This window comes from Neovison vison, chromosome 1, assembly GCF_020171115.1.
Source record: "Neovison vison isolate M4711 chromosome 1, ASM_NN_V1, whole genome shotgun sequence".
Taxonomy (NCBI): Eukaryota; Metazoa; Chordata; class Mammalia; order Carnivora; family Mustelidae; genus Neogale; species Neogale vison.
This window is the reverse complement of record NC_058091.1, coordinates 17668746-17685191: the sequence shown is the minus strand read 5'-3', so window position 1 is coordinate 17685191 and position 16446 is coordinate 17668746. Positions and strand designations below refer to the sequence as shown.

At 34.7% G+C, this 16446-nt stretch overlaps 1 pseudogene; it reads right to left on the bottom strand.

The window, feature by feature from the left end:
- Positions 1 to 15557: 15557 nt before the first annotated feature.
- On the bottom strand, positions 15558 to 16121 carry LOC122904715 (annotated as a pseudogene).
- Between the last annotated feature and the right edge of the window lie 325 nt (positions 16122 to 16446).

Sequence of the window (16446 nt, the reverse complement as noted above, 5' to 3'; positions counted from 1 at the left end):
ACAAATAATACTTGTAGCAAAAGCCTTTAAAAATATAGCTCAATATGGTAGAACATACTAATTTTTTTATTATGCAATTCATTTTAAGTAAACAAAAGAAATAAAATTAAAGAAACCAGTGTGAATGAACAATACATTTATGGATGAGTTTGGTTTTTTTTAAGATTTTATTTATTTATTTGACAGACAGAGATCACAACTAGGCAGAGAGGCAGCAGAGAGAGAGGGGAAGCAGACTCCCCACTGAGCAGAGAGCCTGATGGAAGGCTCGATCCCACGACCCTGGGATCATGGTCCTGAGCCACAGGCAGAGGCTTTAACCCACTGAGCCACCCAGGTACCCCTTACAGATGAGTTTTAAAAGGAAACAAGCTATATAAAAGTTATATAAACAAGCTATATATATAAACAAGCTATACAAACAAGAAATACCATAAATAGAATAAATGAATATTACAAAATGTTAAGAATATCAGAAAATGTTAGCACAAATTAGGTAAGGCAAATTAAAAGTATAGAGCTATCCATGATTAGAAATAACAGAACAGATATACACATACTATGCTGATTTTGGAAACACTCTTTGCTATCTAAAGATAAACCCAGATGACAGGTGACAAATTCAAAAGGGAAAGCCAGTTTTCAAAAGGAGAAAACTGTACTATATGTCAGTTAATTCCTCATTTGTAAAATTAGAATAGTTTATATATTTGTTGTGAGAATAAAATGAATTAATGTAAAACATTTAGAAAAACTGAATTTTCCAGAAGTCTTAGAAATTTAGAATTTTTAGAAAGAACTGAAAAAAAAAAAAAAAAGAAAAGAATTTTAAGAGCAGCAAGAGAAAAAAGAAGTTACATACAAGTAACCCTGATAAGATTATCAGCAGATTTCTCAACACAACTTTTCAGTACAGGAGAGAAAGTGATAAAATAATCTAAATATTGAAAGAAAATTACTATCAACCAAGAGTTCTATACCTTGTGAAGCTTTCTCCAGAAATGAAGGAGCAGGGCGCCTGGGTGGCTAAGTCATTAATCATCTGCCTTCAGCTCAGGTCATGATCCCAGGGTCTGGGATGAAGCCCCACAGTGGGTTCCCTGCTCAGCAGAAAGCCTGTTTCTCCCTCTCCCAATCCCACTGCTTGTGTTCCCTGTCTCACTCTATCACTCTCTCTGCCAAATAAATAAATAAATTCTTAAAAAAAAAAAAAATAAGTGAAGGAGGGATAAACTTTCCTAAAAAAAGACAAGCTGAGAAAATTCATTACCACCATAAATGCCTTACAAAAAATACCAAAGAAGCTCTTTGAGTGGAAGTAAATAATGCTCATTAACATCATAATAACATGAAAAGGTAGTGTAAATCTAACCAGTAATAGTAAATATGTAGTCATAAAGTCTGCAATATGGTAATAGTGGCGCATGATGCACTTACAAGTCTCATTTAAAAGTTCAAACAATAACTAATAAAAATAAAGATAGCTATAATAGTCTGTTATCAGTTAAATAGTGTAAAAACATCTAAATTGTTATAACAATAACCTAAAATGTGAGGCAGAGGTGAAATAAAAATGTAAGATTTATTAATTCTATTTAAATTATTATCGGTTTGAAAAGGGGACTATAAATTAAGATATTTTATGTAAGCCTTATGGTAACCACAAGGGAAAACCCTGTTTTGATTACACAAAATAACATGCTAAGAAGTCAAAATATACTGATACCAAAAGACATCTAAACATACACAAATAAAAGAATGCAGGTTAAAAAACAAACAGCAAAAAAAGAAACAACTAGAAATCAATTAAACTTGCAAGAGTTAGTCTTTACCTATCAATAATTATTTTAAATGTAAATGGTTTAAATTATTTAATTCAAAGACAGAATGTCTGACTAGGCAATAAACAAGATCCAACAATCCAAAAAGAGACTAACTTTAGTTTTAAAGGCACACATAGACTAAGAGTAAAGGAATGGAAAAAGACACTTCAAGCAACTGGTAATGACAACCACAAAAAAAGCATGGTACCTATACTTAGATAAAACAACTTTAAATTAAAAATGGTAAAAAGAGACAAAGAAGGTTATTATATATTGATCAAGAATCCAATACATCAAAAAGATACAATAATTACAAATATTTATGCACCCAACATTAGAGCACCTAAATACATAAAGAAAAAACTGACAGAACTAATAATAAAAATAAATAATAACATAATAATAGTTTGAGATTTTTACACCCACTCTCAACAATGGGTAGATCATTCAGACAGAGAATCAATAAGGAAACATGTACTTAAACAACACTATACAACAAATAAAACTAAAAGACATATACAGAATATACAAAATGTATAAATATATACAAAATTGACATTCAGAAAGCAGTAGGTTTCTACGTGCTCACAATGAATTTTCTGAAGAAAAAAAAATACCACTTGCAATGGCATCAAAAACAATAGAAGGATGTTGGGAATATATTTAACTAGGAAGATAAAAGACCTTTCAACAGCATACTGATGAAAGATATTGAAAAAGATATACATAAATATAAAAAATATCTTGTTCATGGATTAAAATAATTAATATTGTTAAAGTGTCAGTACTACCAAAAGCCAGCTATAGATTCAATGCAATCCCCTCCAATATTCCAATAGCATTTTTTATAGCAGTAGAAAGAACACTTTTAAAACTTATATGGAACCACGAAAGACTCCAAATAGCCAAAGAAATCCTGAGAAGAGGCATCACACATTCTGATTTCAAGCTATATTGTAAAACTATAGTCATCAAAACAGTACAGTACTGGTATAAAAGCAGACAGATAGCTCAATGGAGCAGAATCGAGAGCCCAGAAATAAATCCAAGCATATACGGTCAAATAATATTTCACAAGGAAGCAAAGAATACCCAATAAAGAAAAGACAGTCCTTTCAATAAATGGTGTTGAAATAATCAGATATTCACATGTAAAAGAATGAAACTAGATCTGTATCTTATACCATTCATAAAAATTAACTCAGAAAGGATTAAAGAGTTAATATAGAACCTGAAATCATGGAACTCCTAGAAGAAAACATAATAAAGCTCCCTAACATGGATCTTGGTAATGATTTATTTAATATGACATCTAATTCACAAGCTACAAAATCAAAAGTAAACTAAACAAGCTAAAAAATTTCTGCGCAGAAAAATAAACCATCACAAAGTGAAAAAAACAACCGATAGAATGGGGAAAATATTTGCAAATTATATAAAGAACTCAAAAGCAAAACAAAACAAAACAACCGGGGCGCCTGGGTGGCTCAGTGGGTTAAGCCGCTGCCTTCGGCTCAGGTCATGATCTCGGGGTCCTGGGATCGAGTCCCGCATCGGGCTCTCTGCTCGGCGGGGAGCCTGCTTCCCTCTCTCTCTCTCTGCCTGCTTCTATGCCTACTTGTGATCTCTCTCTGTCAAATAAATAAATAAAATCTTTAAAAAAAAAAAAAAAAAACCAAAAACAAACAAAACAAATTAAAACAAATAGAAACAAAAACAAAAAAACAATTTAAAAATCTACAAAGGACCTAAACAGACATTTCTCAAAAAAAATATATTAAAATACAAACGATACACAAAAAAGATGCTCAACATCACTAGTCATTAGGGAAATGCAAATTAAAACCACAATGAGATATAACCTAAGGCCTGTTAGGATGGTCATTATAAAAAAGACAATAGACAACAAACGTGGACATGGATGTGGAGAAAAGGGAACATTTGTCCACTGTTGGTAGGATTGTAAATTGGTAAAGCACCTATGGAAAACAGTATGAAGGTCCCTCAAAAATTAAAAATAGAGTTACCATATCACCTAGAAATTCTACTTCTGAGCATATTTCCAAAGGAAACATAAACAATAACTCAAAAAGATATCTGCACGTCCATGCTCATAGAAGCATCACTTACAATAATCAAAACATGGGGAAAAAACCTGTGTCCATCTATGCATGAATGGATAAAGAAGTCATCACACACCATACAATGGAATATTATTCACCCATAAGAAAAGAAAAAATGTCTTACCCTTTGCAGCAACATGGATGGACCTAAAAGGCATTATGCTAAGTGAAAGTCAGAGAGAGAAAGATAAACACTGTATGATCACTTACATGCGGAATCTAAAAACAAACAAATAAAAAACACCAAAAAACAGAAAAACCCAAAAACTTACAGAAAAATAGATCAGATTTCTAGTTATCAGAGACAGAGGGTGGGGACATAAGGAATTAGGAAAAGATGGTCAAAGCTACAAACTTCCAGTTATAAGATAAATAAGTGCTAGGGATATAAAGACAATATAATGTTTATAGTTAACACTGCTGTATCATATATAGGAAAATTATTAAGAGAATAAACCCCAAGAGTTCTCATCACAAAGAGAATTTTTTTCTTCTTTTTCCTTTTTTTATTTGATCTATATGAAAAATTCGATGTTAGCTGAACCTATCGTGTTCATTATTTCATAATAACCAAAATCAAACCATCATGCTGCATGCCTTAAACTTATACGATGATGTATTTCAATTATTTCTCAATAAAACTAAAAAAAGAAAAGAAAATTCAGGTTCATGAAGTTGTGGGATTGAGATCCCTGAAGTTTTCTTGCTGGCTGTCAGCCCGTGGATGCTTACGTTTTGGAGACTGCTCACGTTCCTTGGCTCATGGCCCCTTCAATCTTCAAAGCTAAAAATGACACATTGACTCCTCTCATGTTTTGAATTTCTTTCACTCCAATTTTAACTTCCTTTTCTACTTTCAGGGATTGATGAGGTAAAATGGAACCATGCCAGGCAATCCAGGATAAACTCCCTGTCATAAATCAACTGATTAGTAACTTTGGTGACATCCACAAAGTCACTTTCACCACTTCACATGACATATTCAAGAGCATGACATCAGGGGAGAGAGATATTGGGGACAAGACATCTGCTTGTCACAGAGGGTAACACCCCCCCAGGATAGCTGTGGGCTCCAGGATCCTTCCACAGATCCAGCACTCAGCTCATGGCACTTCCATCATCCAGGAGCAAAGCTTGGCATCTCCCCAATGGTCCCACATTTGCCATGTCCCACCATGTTCTGCATAGTAGATAAGAAACTTCTGGGAACACCATGTCCATCCTTTGAGGTTACAGGTACTTCTTAATGGCTTCAAATCTCTGGGTTACAACATCTTTTTGTCTCCTTCAATTTTCCTGACACTTCCTAACATATGCCTCTGTGGTCAATCGTCTCTAAATTATCTAGATTATTGTCACTTTCTTGATTAAATTTTGGCTAATAGAGGTACCATATGACAAAAGGGACCTGCCTTAGGAAACATCAAGTCAACCAAAGTTAAGCAGTTTTCCATCCTGTGGGACTTTTAAGAACATTGTATATATTAATGGTTATTGTGAATACCCCAAAAAAGGATCTAAATGGCAACATCACTGTTTCCCAAACATTTTTTGTCAAGGCACCCTTCTCTTATGAAACATTTTATAGGCTTAGAGCTTATGAAACTTAAGAAACACATACAGTTGAAATACTCTCAAGTTATTGTGTTAACTCTAATCAACACTAAATATTTGATTAACAAAAATTATATTTTTAGAATTTAGAACAGCATTTGGGAGTTAATTTTGATGGCTAGAGAAGTTAAAACTGATAGGTTAAGTCGGTTTTCTCAATCAGTTCCCTATAACCATCTTTTCTCTAAGCACTGAAAGTCATTCCAAAATGTAAGTGAAAAGGTCATTCTCAAAAATATCCATTAGTGAAGGAACTTAACAGGTCAAGCCTGTTTCCTTCCAGCTCTCATCTTTAGGAGTCTTAACTATGAATGTGTGTCATTCAGCTTCTTCTGCTTGCTCCTTCTGAAACTATTTTTCTCCTCTTCCTTTTTCCCATACCCTTGCTTGCCTCCCCTACCTCACCCAGAAGATAGAAGAGAGACATAACATCAAGGGCACCCCTGAAGGAGAAACATAATTCTGAAGGGGTCACAAAAGGCCCCACAACAGAGAGAGGTTAAGTAATCTACTTCCCTCTTGATGAACTCCTATAATCATTAAAAATGATAATTACGATGACTTTTCAGCAACATGGAAAAAATGTTTTTAATTAATACTAAGTGGAAAATGGAGAACACAAAATGAGAGCTACACTATGATTATGACTATTTGAATTATACGTTCATGGGGACAAAAACTGGAAGGGAACATGGAACAAATAAAAATAGTTTAATTTGTCCGGGATGGCAGTAATATCATGGGTGAATATTTTCTCTCTTTATATTCAGTCAAAGAGTCTGTAATGCTTGAGCAAATTTTAAAAAACTAAAATGAAAAATGGACCTAAGACTATGTAGAAGTAGTAGAGAATAAATAATCATTCTTATTTGCATATAAGGGTGAGAAAGTAGGATCTATATAGGATAAAAAATAGTCAACTTCTTTTTTATATCCAAATGCCACTTGTTTACTTGCTGCTTAAAAAGCAAAGCATCATCCTTCTAGGGGACCAAGCAGGCCCTGCTTGGGAAAGACAACTTTATGTTACTAAATATTTGAGGTTCTAATTTAAAGGGTAATTCCATGTACTCTTATTGGGCCTTGAAGGTCATTGTGGCAGGAGAACCACAAGATGACAACTGGTGGGAACTGAGACAACTGGATAAAAGGACTTGAATAGGCCCCATTCAACAAAGGTTACATCCCAGAAGGTTGTCCAAGATTTATAGCAGGGAGATGCCAAGGAAAGGGCTGTACCACCCAGAGGCCCAGAGCATCTTGCCAGTCAACTGCCCCAACTTCATGTTAGGGACTCTTGTACACCTTCTCTCAGAGCATCCTCCTCGGGTGGTCCAGCTATGGAGTGAATGCCACAGTGCTCTGACTGAGCCTCAGATCTTGGGACCAGTGGACTCTCAAAGTAGTAGAGGGTTTCCTGGGGCAAAGAACATTTAGAGTTGGGAAGAGATGTTCACAGCCTGGAAAAAGCAAAGAAAGGATGACTTTTGGGCACATTTTAATTCAGGGAAACAAAGCAAACCTGTGACAATGAATAGTGTTCCCCTATTTACACTTGAGAGAACAGATAGCTTAGAGGAACATGGCCAGGAATTCATCCTGGAAATCAGGAGTGTGGAGTGTTCTGAAGCCAAGCAATAGGAAGGAAGAAAAAAGAAAGGAGATCTTGTTCCAAGTCAGTGGGAGCCTAGCCGAGGAAGCAGGAGTGCTGGCAGGCCCTAGGAGTAAGAACTGTGTGAAAACCAGATGAGCACAAGCTGGAGAGACCCAAGTAATCAGGCACTATGAGGGTCAAGGAGAAAACTTGGCAGATAGAACAAGATCCAGGCCTCTGACCTCTCTGTGAGCAGTGTTCTCTTGTGCCCACCTATTCCTGCAACAGAGGCACTGGTCAGACGCTAAACTTGGTCCAGGATGAGGATCCCAGCACTCAGATGGCTGTCAGACTCAGATGTACACAGGGTCTGAGCTAGCAGCCGTGACTGAATTCAAAAAGGTGAGTGTTGCGGGTAATGTACACAGACATGTGGTAGGCTGAGAAATGGCCTCCCACAGATGTCCTCCTCCTAACGCCTGGAGTCTGTGAATATGCTACCTTACATTTAGGAAGGACTCTCCAGATGTGATTAAGGTAATGGACATTGAAATGACGAAATTATCCCAGATTAGCTGGTGAGCCCCATGTAATCACACATGTCCTCCTAAGAGTGAGGCAGGAAAGTCAGGGTCAGACAATATAGGACAACAGAAGAAGTAAATGATCGGATGCCACAGACCAAGGAGTGTGGTAGCTTCTAGATACTAGAAAAGGCAAGGAAATGGGTTTTCATCCTAGATCCTCCAGAAGGAACACAATCCTGCCAGTCTATTGATTTTAGACTGGCAAAATAGATTTCAGATTTCTGACCTCCAGAACTCTAAGATAATAAATTTGTATTGTCTTAAGCCATGTTTATATATATATACACATATATATGTATATATATACACACATATATACATATAATTGTATTATGTTATATACTTATTCTTAATATGAAGTTGATATATTTATATAATTATTAATGAGAAATTAATAATAATGATTTAGTATTAGTGAGAAAATTTTGAAATGTAAGTTTGTAAAAAATATACCAGTAAGACAGATTTTTAAAAAATAGAAAAGGAAATATTCAATTCACAATAGTAATGAAAGTTGTAAAATGCTTTCATTTTAGTTGTAGAATGAACAAGTAAAGCATAGAATGCATAGGAAGAAACCATGGAATTTTAGTGAAGGATATAGTATGAAGTCTCTGTAAATGGAAAAGTATTTCTTTTTCTTAAATAAAAAGACTCAATATCATAAAAGTGTCAATATTCCCAAAATTAATTTATAAATTATCATAATCCCAAATAAAATTCTAACCTGGTTTTTAAATTTTAAAATTGTCATAAGTATAGGAATTCTCTGATAATAACTAAGGCAACTATTTGGAGAAGGGGACATTGTTTAACATATATTATAATGTCACATAACAAAATTATTCTGAAAATAACATAGAAAAAGAAAAATATATAAGATAGAGTCCAGAAATAAAGTCCAGGGTATATGCAAATTTAACATATGAAAAAGTTATTATCTCAATTCAAAAGTAAAATAAAAAAAATAAACAATTCTGGTTCAAGCTGCTATTCATGAAACAAGATATATATTTGGACCTTTTTTTACACACCATAAACAAAATAAATTTTAGGCTTATAAGAATTTTTCTTTAAAACTATAAAAATAAAATGGTAAAATATTAAGGAAGATTTAGGAGAATAAATGCATAATCCAGGGGTCAGGCAGCTCTTTTTAATCAGGAATGGAAATTTAGAAGCTAAAAAATGAAAGAGCACCATGATTCCTTACTTTTATGTAATTTTAAGATACGGTAAACTATATCACAAACCAAGTCAAAGATTAAATTATAATTTGGGGAAAATATTTACCATGCTTTTGACAAATACAACATATTCAATTAAAAAATAATATAATAGAAAAAATAGCCAAAATTTAGTAGCTTTGAACTGCATGATCTCATTTCCCATGCTTGCCCAGATCTTGAATTTCTGTGACCAGATACCAACATTAGAAAACTCTATGCAGGATGCTTGAAACCATGTAATAGTCGCCCCAAAAATAACCACCGATCAGATTACACTTGGAGGATTCTGTTCTATTCTAAGAGCCATAATATGGAGTGAAGTGCTCAAAAATACGTAAACAGAGATAAAATATATGGAAACCACATCACTAAAGAATTATAGAATTGAAGAGTAGAAAAGTATGAGGAACATAGAACTGACTTCAGATATTTTGTTCCCTTTTTTTTCTATGAGCTAAAAGCCTTAAAAAGTCCTCGGTATTCCATAATCAAACATTCAAGTGACATTTGGGTGACTGTTTTCCAAAATAGAGTATACAATATTAATATTCTGTGTCAAAGTTTAGACTTTGTTTCAGTCTAATATTTTTTCTATTTTCTCCTTTATACAGCTACCAAGGATGTAAGTTCCCTTCCACTGATTTCCACAGTGTTCTTAATAGTGTATTTAATGGAGTAATGACAATTTATCAAAAATGTCTTCTTGAGCCTAAGCCAGGTTATGTATGGATGACTGGTCTCTCCTATTATAAGTCTCTGTAATAAATGTCTCTGTTAAAAAGTAAATGTTGCCTGACACAAACTATAATCCCTAAAAAAAGTATTTGTATATTATCCATCAAATTGAATAGCACATAGTAAGTAACAGAAACCCAAAGTTGTTTAAGAAAAGAGAGTTATGCTAATTATATTATTAGTTCCTTAAAAATAGTATAATAACAACATTTAATTCTGTTATTCCTTCTTTATTAGTTGAAAATTTTACAGCCAGAAAGAATTCTTATTGATTTCTGGTTATCCTGAGTTATATTTATACTGAAAAGGAAGGATAAATGTTCGATCCTTTCCCGTTATGTACCAGTTTTGTAGTTATCTTCATAGAAGATCTTGTATATATTTTGTTAGATTTGTACCTAAGTATTTTATTGGGGGGGAATACTAATGTAAATAATACTGTGTTTTTTAATTCAAATTATATTTGCTCACTGATGGTGTGTAGATAAGTGATTGGCTTTTGAATATTAATCTTATGTCATGCAAACTTGCCATGACTGCTTATTAGGTCCATGGGGTTTTTTATGGGATTCTTTCAGATTTTCTTACAGATGATCATGTCCTCTGCCAACACACACAGTTTTAGTTCTGCCTTCACAGTACATATATATCTTTTCTTTTACCTTTTTTTAAAAACTCTTTTCTTTTAAACATTTTGTTTATTTATTTGAGAGAGAGAAAAAATGAGCAGTGGGGAGGGGCAAAGGGAAAGAGAGAGAGAGAACCAGACTCCCTGCTGAGCAGGAAGCCTGATGTGGGGCTTGATTCCCAGACCCTGGGATCATGACCTGAGCTGCAGGCAGACGTTTAACTGACTGACCCCCAGGGGCCCCTCTTTTTCCCTTTTCTTATCGTATTACATTAGCTAGGGCTTCCAGTACAACGTTGAAAAGCCCAGTGAAGTGAAAATATCTTTGTCTTGTTTCTAATGTTAACAGACAAACTTTCAGTTTTGAAATATTAAGTATGGGGGTGCCTGGGTGGCTCAGTGGGTTAAGCCTCTGCCTTCAGCTCAGGTCATGATCTCAGGGTCCTGGGATCGAGCCCCACATCATACTATATATAGATATAGTATGATACTAGGTGTGATTTTTCATTGATGTTCATTATCAAATTGAAGAAGTTGCCCTCTATTCCAAATTTACTGAAAGTTTTTATCATAGGTAAGTGTTCTATTTTGTCCAGTGTCTTTTCTGCATTTTATGTATGATTTTTCTTCTGTGGAGGTAATAAATTACATATTTGATTTTCAAAATATTGAACCAACCTTGCATACCTGGAATAAATCCCACTTATTTGTAGTATATCATTCTTTTTATACATTGTTGGATTCTATTTACTAATATTTTGTTAAGGATGTTTGCATGTATGTTCATGAGACATATGGATCTATAGATTTCATTTATGTTAACATTTTTGTGGGGCTTTGGTATTATGGTAATGATAGCCTCATAGAATGAGTTAGGAAGTAACCCTTCTACTTCTGTTTTCTGGGAAGAGATTGCGTAGAACTGGTATAATTTCTTAAATGTTTGGTAGAATTCACCAGTGAGCACATCTAAGCCTGTAGACTTCTGTTGGGGAAAGTTAATAGTATTAATTCAATTTCTTTAATGGATAAAATTCTATTCAGATTGTCTATTTCTTTTCATTTGAATTTTAGCAGATTCTGTCTTTTGAGGAATTGGTTCATTACTTTTAGGCTATCAAATTTGTGGGCATAGAGTAGTTAATCTTACCCTCTTTTTATTCTTTTAGTCGTCATGGGATCTAAAGTGGAGATTAAACACACAAAAATGTAAGAACCTCCCCAAACTGGAATCCTTCTGGAGATTTTATCTCTCAGGCTTGACCACTCTGAGACGCCAGCAACTTGTTGATTACACTTCAGGTTATTCCACCCCAGTAGTGGTTCCCACAAAGGTAGGTGTCTGCTCTCGTAAATAGTTCTTACCTGTCTGCCTGTCTGTCTCTTCAACTTTGGAGCCAGAGGTTTAGATCCTTGATAGGTCTAAAAATCTTGTTGATTTTTCAGTTTGTTCAATTTGTTGTAAAGATGGAGTAGCAACTCCTAAGTTGCTTGAATGACCAGAAATCAGCAGTCCCAATCTATTTTTTTATTCCCAATTTAATCTTTCAAAGATATTTATAAAATAAGGAAAAGTTGTTTTAATAATGTTTTACTTTTATGTCTTTAAATGTCTTTATTTCTTCTTCATTTTTGAAAGATATTTTCAGTGTGTTCAGAATTCTAGGTTGACAATTTCTTTCTCTCAGTATTTTAAAGATGTTGCTTCGCTGTCTTTTGGCTTGCATTTAAAAATTCGACAAATAATCAAGACCCATCAAACACTATCAAACAGTAGTATAAATTTGAACTGATCACATCCTAAGAAGATAATAATTCATTCGTTTTCTTAGGCTGAAGAATTCTTGGAGGCAGTGTGCTGATGATTAAAGCAGGAGCCCCATATACAAAAGGGACTATACTATGACTAATAAAAGAGATATATTTAAGAAACCCAACTATGATGTATAGCACAGAATATCTAAACTCAAATAGATGTAGTATTTGCTCAATCAGTCTTCACTCTAAGACTAAGTTCAGAGATAAACTGATCTAACATTTACTTCATATAACTGATTGTACAAGCCACCTGCTCAGTTTACAAATTATCAAAAATTTCTTAAGGCTCCCAAACACCATATATATATATATATATATATATATATATATATATATATATATATCTTCACATAACTTCTCTCATTTTAAGATATTTCATAGATCCTAAGAAAGAAAAAGAAAAAGAAGAAGGAAGGAAGGAAGGAAGGAAGGAAGGAAAGAAAGACAGACAGACAGACAAGAAATTTCATAGATTCTCTGAGGAGCTTTTCCCTTCATGTAGCAAGCACAATAGATCTAGCTTTATTTATTTATTTACATACATCACATCTATACTAAAACTTTTAGTCCCCTGTTGTGGTAGGCTGAATAATGACCCCTTCATAATGTTTGGGAATGTGAGTAAATAACCACATCTGGCAAAAGGGACTTTTCAGATGTGATTGAGGATCTTGAGATGGGAAGATTATCTAGATTATCCAAGTGAGCCCATTATAATCACAAGGATCCTTGTAAGAAAGGAGCTAAAGAGTCTTAAACACACAGAAGACACTGTGACACTGGAAGCAGAGGGACAGATAGAGAAAGGAACATTAAAAGTTGTCATGGTGTTGACTTTGAATATGGAAGAAGTATCAATGAACAAGGAATATAGGTGACTTTTAAGACTGAAAAAGGCAAAAAAATGGATTCTCTCCTAAGGCCTCCAGAAGGAAGCAGCCTTGTGAAACTATTTTAGACTTCTGACCTCCCGAACTAAGAGATAATAAATTTGTGTGGTTTTAAACCTATAAATGTGTGGTCATTTGTTGTAACAGTTAATAAGGAACTAATATTTCTTTTTAAGATTTTATTTATTTATTTATTTGACAGAAAGAGACACAACGAGAGAGGGAACACAAGCAGGTGGAGTGGGAGAGGGAGAAGCAGGCTTCTGGCTGAGTAGAGAGCCCAATGCAGGGCTCGATCCCAGGACCCTGGGATGATGACTTGAACCGAAGGCAGATGCTTAAGGACTGAGTTACCCAGGCACCCCTTGTTTCTACTTTATGAGATTCATTCTTTGCACCAATCCCAATATCAACAAAGTCTATTTTATAATACGTCCCAACCTTCCCAGGTCCCAGCTTTTTCATGTTAAAAGAGAAACTGGAGTGTGCTTTAAAATGATTGTTTGAATTCTACTTTCATTAATGTCTTGCTTTTTGTTTGATGTGTTTCGCTGTTTTTTCCCTCTCTCATGAGGAGGAATTTGTTCACAATTTAAACAAATGAAATATTAAATAATTTATTAAGCCTGTGAACGTCTCAATTTCTTCTCCAATACATTTTCTTTCTCCATTTTATATATTCTAAAATAATGCCATAATTTATTCTACTATCCAGGCTTCGAATCATCAAACAGCAGCCGTATCATATACCATACACATGTGTTCTATGAGCTAATATTCAACACACACCTACACACAGGTAAATTTCAACAAAATAAGTGTTTTATTATTCCAGTTTTACAGATGATATGACTGAGAATTAGAGAAATGTAAAAGTTAAATAGTTGAGAGAAGGCTGCTGGAATATCAAACAAATGGTAGATATCACAATTGAAACAAATGTCTCTTATACTCATAAGGCAATAATTTTGCCAAAGTCAATAGACTTTTTTAGTTTCTAATCAATTTCTAATCATAAAATTTTGTTTATTTTTTTTACTAGCATCTCTTTAAAAGAAAAAATAAAAGCTCTTTCAATCCATTCTACGTTTAGAAACAGTTCAGTTCAGTGGTTAGTGGTACATGTCTGGAATCAGACAGCAGGGGTTCCAATCTCAATTTTATTAAATGTGTACAACCTTGTCCAAATTATTTGTAACTCACTTAGACTATCCTTGCATATAATAAGATTTTAATAAATGTTAAATATTTTTATTCAAGCAATCGTCTCTTTATCTTACATTCTTACTATTTTCCCCATGAATTAGGCCACAATTTTACTGCTATCTTGCCTCCAGTCTTGACCTGGCACCTTTGACAGAGCAGTTGCCCACAAAACACAAATACAGGGGTGCCTGGGTGGCTCAGTGGGTGAAGGTCTCTGCCTCTTGCTCAGGTCATAATCCCGGGGTCCTGGGATGGAGCCCCACATCGGGCTTCGCTGGTAGGCAGGGAGCCTGCTTCTCTTCCTCTCTCTCTGCCTACTTGTGATCTCTCTCTTTGTCAAATAAATCAATAAAATCTTAAAAAAACGCACACACACACAAATACAATTTCATTGTTTACTTGAATTTTTACTTGAATGATTTCTGGACCTCAATTAAAAGAGACTATGAGGATTCTATCTGATTTTAATTCTTGACCAAGGGCCAGGACAGAGGGATGAGTCATAGTCAAATTTTAGTGAAAAAACTCAATAGCAACTCAACTTCTGCTCTTTCAATTTTCTGTAGAAGAAACAACTTAACAAATCTCCTTCTCTCTTTTCTCAACAGGAAACTTTTCTTATCAACTTGGGAACATCCATATATCTTTTTTTTCTAATAAATAGTAAAGAAAGAATATAAAATTTCTTTCCACAGCATGTGACTTTGAACTACCTCTTTTACTTATTCTTTAAACAGATAGACTCTTAACATTTTTGGTATTTAAAATAAACTCTCCCAGAAATAAGAACCTTGTTTTAGGTAGCTAATATTTTCTGATTATTTCTATTTTAATGAAAAAAATTGCATCTTTTTACACAACTATGAAGGAAAGGGTTATTTCCTCAAGCGGAAAAAATCCCTTTTTTAAAAAAAATTAGAGTGGTGGGGAGGGCCAGAGGGAGAAGGAGAGAGAGAGAATCTTAAGCTGGCTCCATGCCCAACACAGCCCAACATGGGGATGGCTCTATCTCACAACTTTGAGATAATGACCTGAGCCAAAATCAAGAGTCAGATGCTTAACTGACTGAGCTACCCAGATGCCCCCCACCAAATTCCCTTTTATCCACTCTGCCAAGATTCTTTGTGTTCTTGCCCTACAAGAATTGCTAATAAAATCTTCCACTACTCTTTCTTCAACTCTCTACTTTAAGCAATTGTCCACTTACTTTTCCTCAGAGGATCTTTGTTTTGTTTTATCTATTTCTAAACATGTCATCTAATTATTCTCATTTATTGCCTTGTACTACTTACACATCTATAGTTCATTTTTTAAAAGAGAAGTAAGCCTTTATTTCCTTGCCTCACAAATAAAGCTGACTGAGTTGGTTGCTTTATTGGTGATGGGTCAAAGAGACCAAATCCCATATCCTCACCTGATTCCTCTGACTCTTCTTTCATTTCAGCCTTGCCTGGGACAGCAGCAGCAGCAGGAGCAACTTCAGGAGAAGCTATGGTGGCAGTAGCCACAGGAGTGGCAGCCACAAAAGCAGGTGGATCAGCCAAGAAGATCATGATCTGTTCAGCAAGTTGAGCATGTGTATCAGCGTCCACAAAGGCAGAACCCATTTGTATCCACAGATAAAAGAACAGAGTATGGATGCAAAAGCAGAATAACCAATCTGCTAATGTACACTAGCAACATGGCAAACACCCTCAAGGAACTGAGAATGCAGCTTCCTCCTTGATGTCAAGCACTTCAGGGTCATAGATGCTGCCATCTTCAAACACCTGCTGGATGATCAGCCCAAAGGAGAAGGGGGAGGTGTTCAGTAGGATAGCTTTGCTGGTTCCCATTTTGTCTCCAGTCTTAATCAGTTGCACATCACTCAGTATTTAAGTGGTTCCTGGGAGATTTAGGAATAGTGATTTCTACTCCTATTTTAGCAATTTTCCTATTGCTTTGCAGTTGTGTTCCATTTGTTGTTTTTTTTTTCTCATGAAAGCATGAATTCTTCCAGAGCAAGAATAATCTTTGTTAGTATCCTGTGTGCTACATTGCTTCTCAGCCTTTTTCGTCCAGAAAAAAAAAAAAAACTAATATGTACTTATTTATATTCTCTGTTGAATATTTCATAATCCATCAATGTGTGTTTAGCCTCTTCAAAACCATAAAAAAACCCTTGAAGAGAGGATTATTATTACCCCCAATTATACTCCA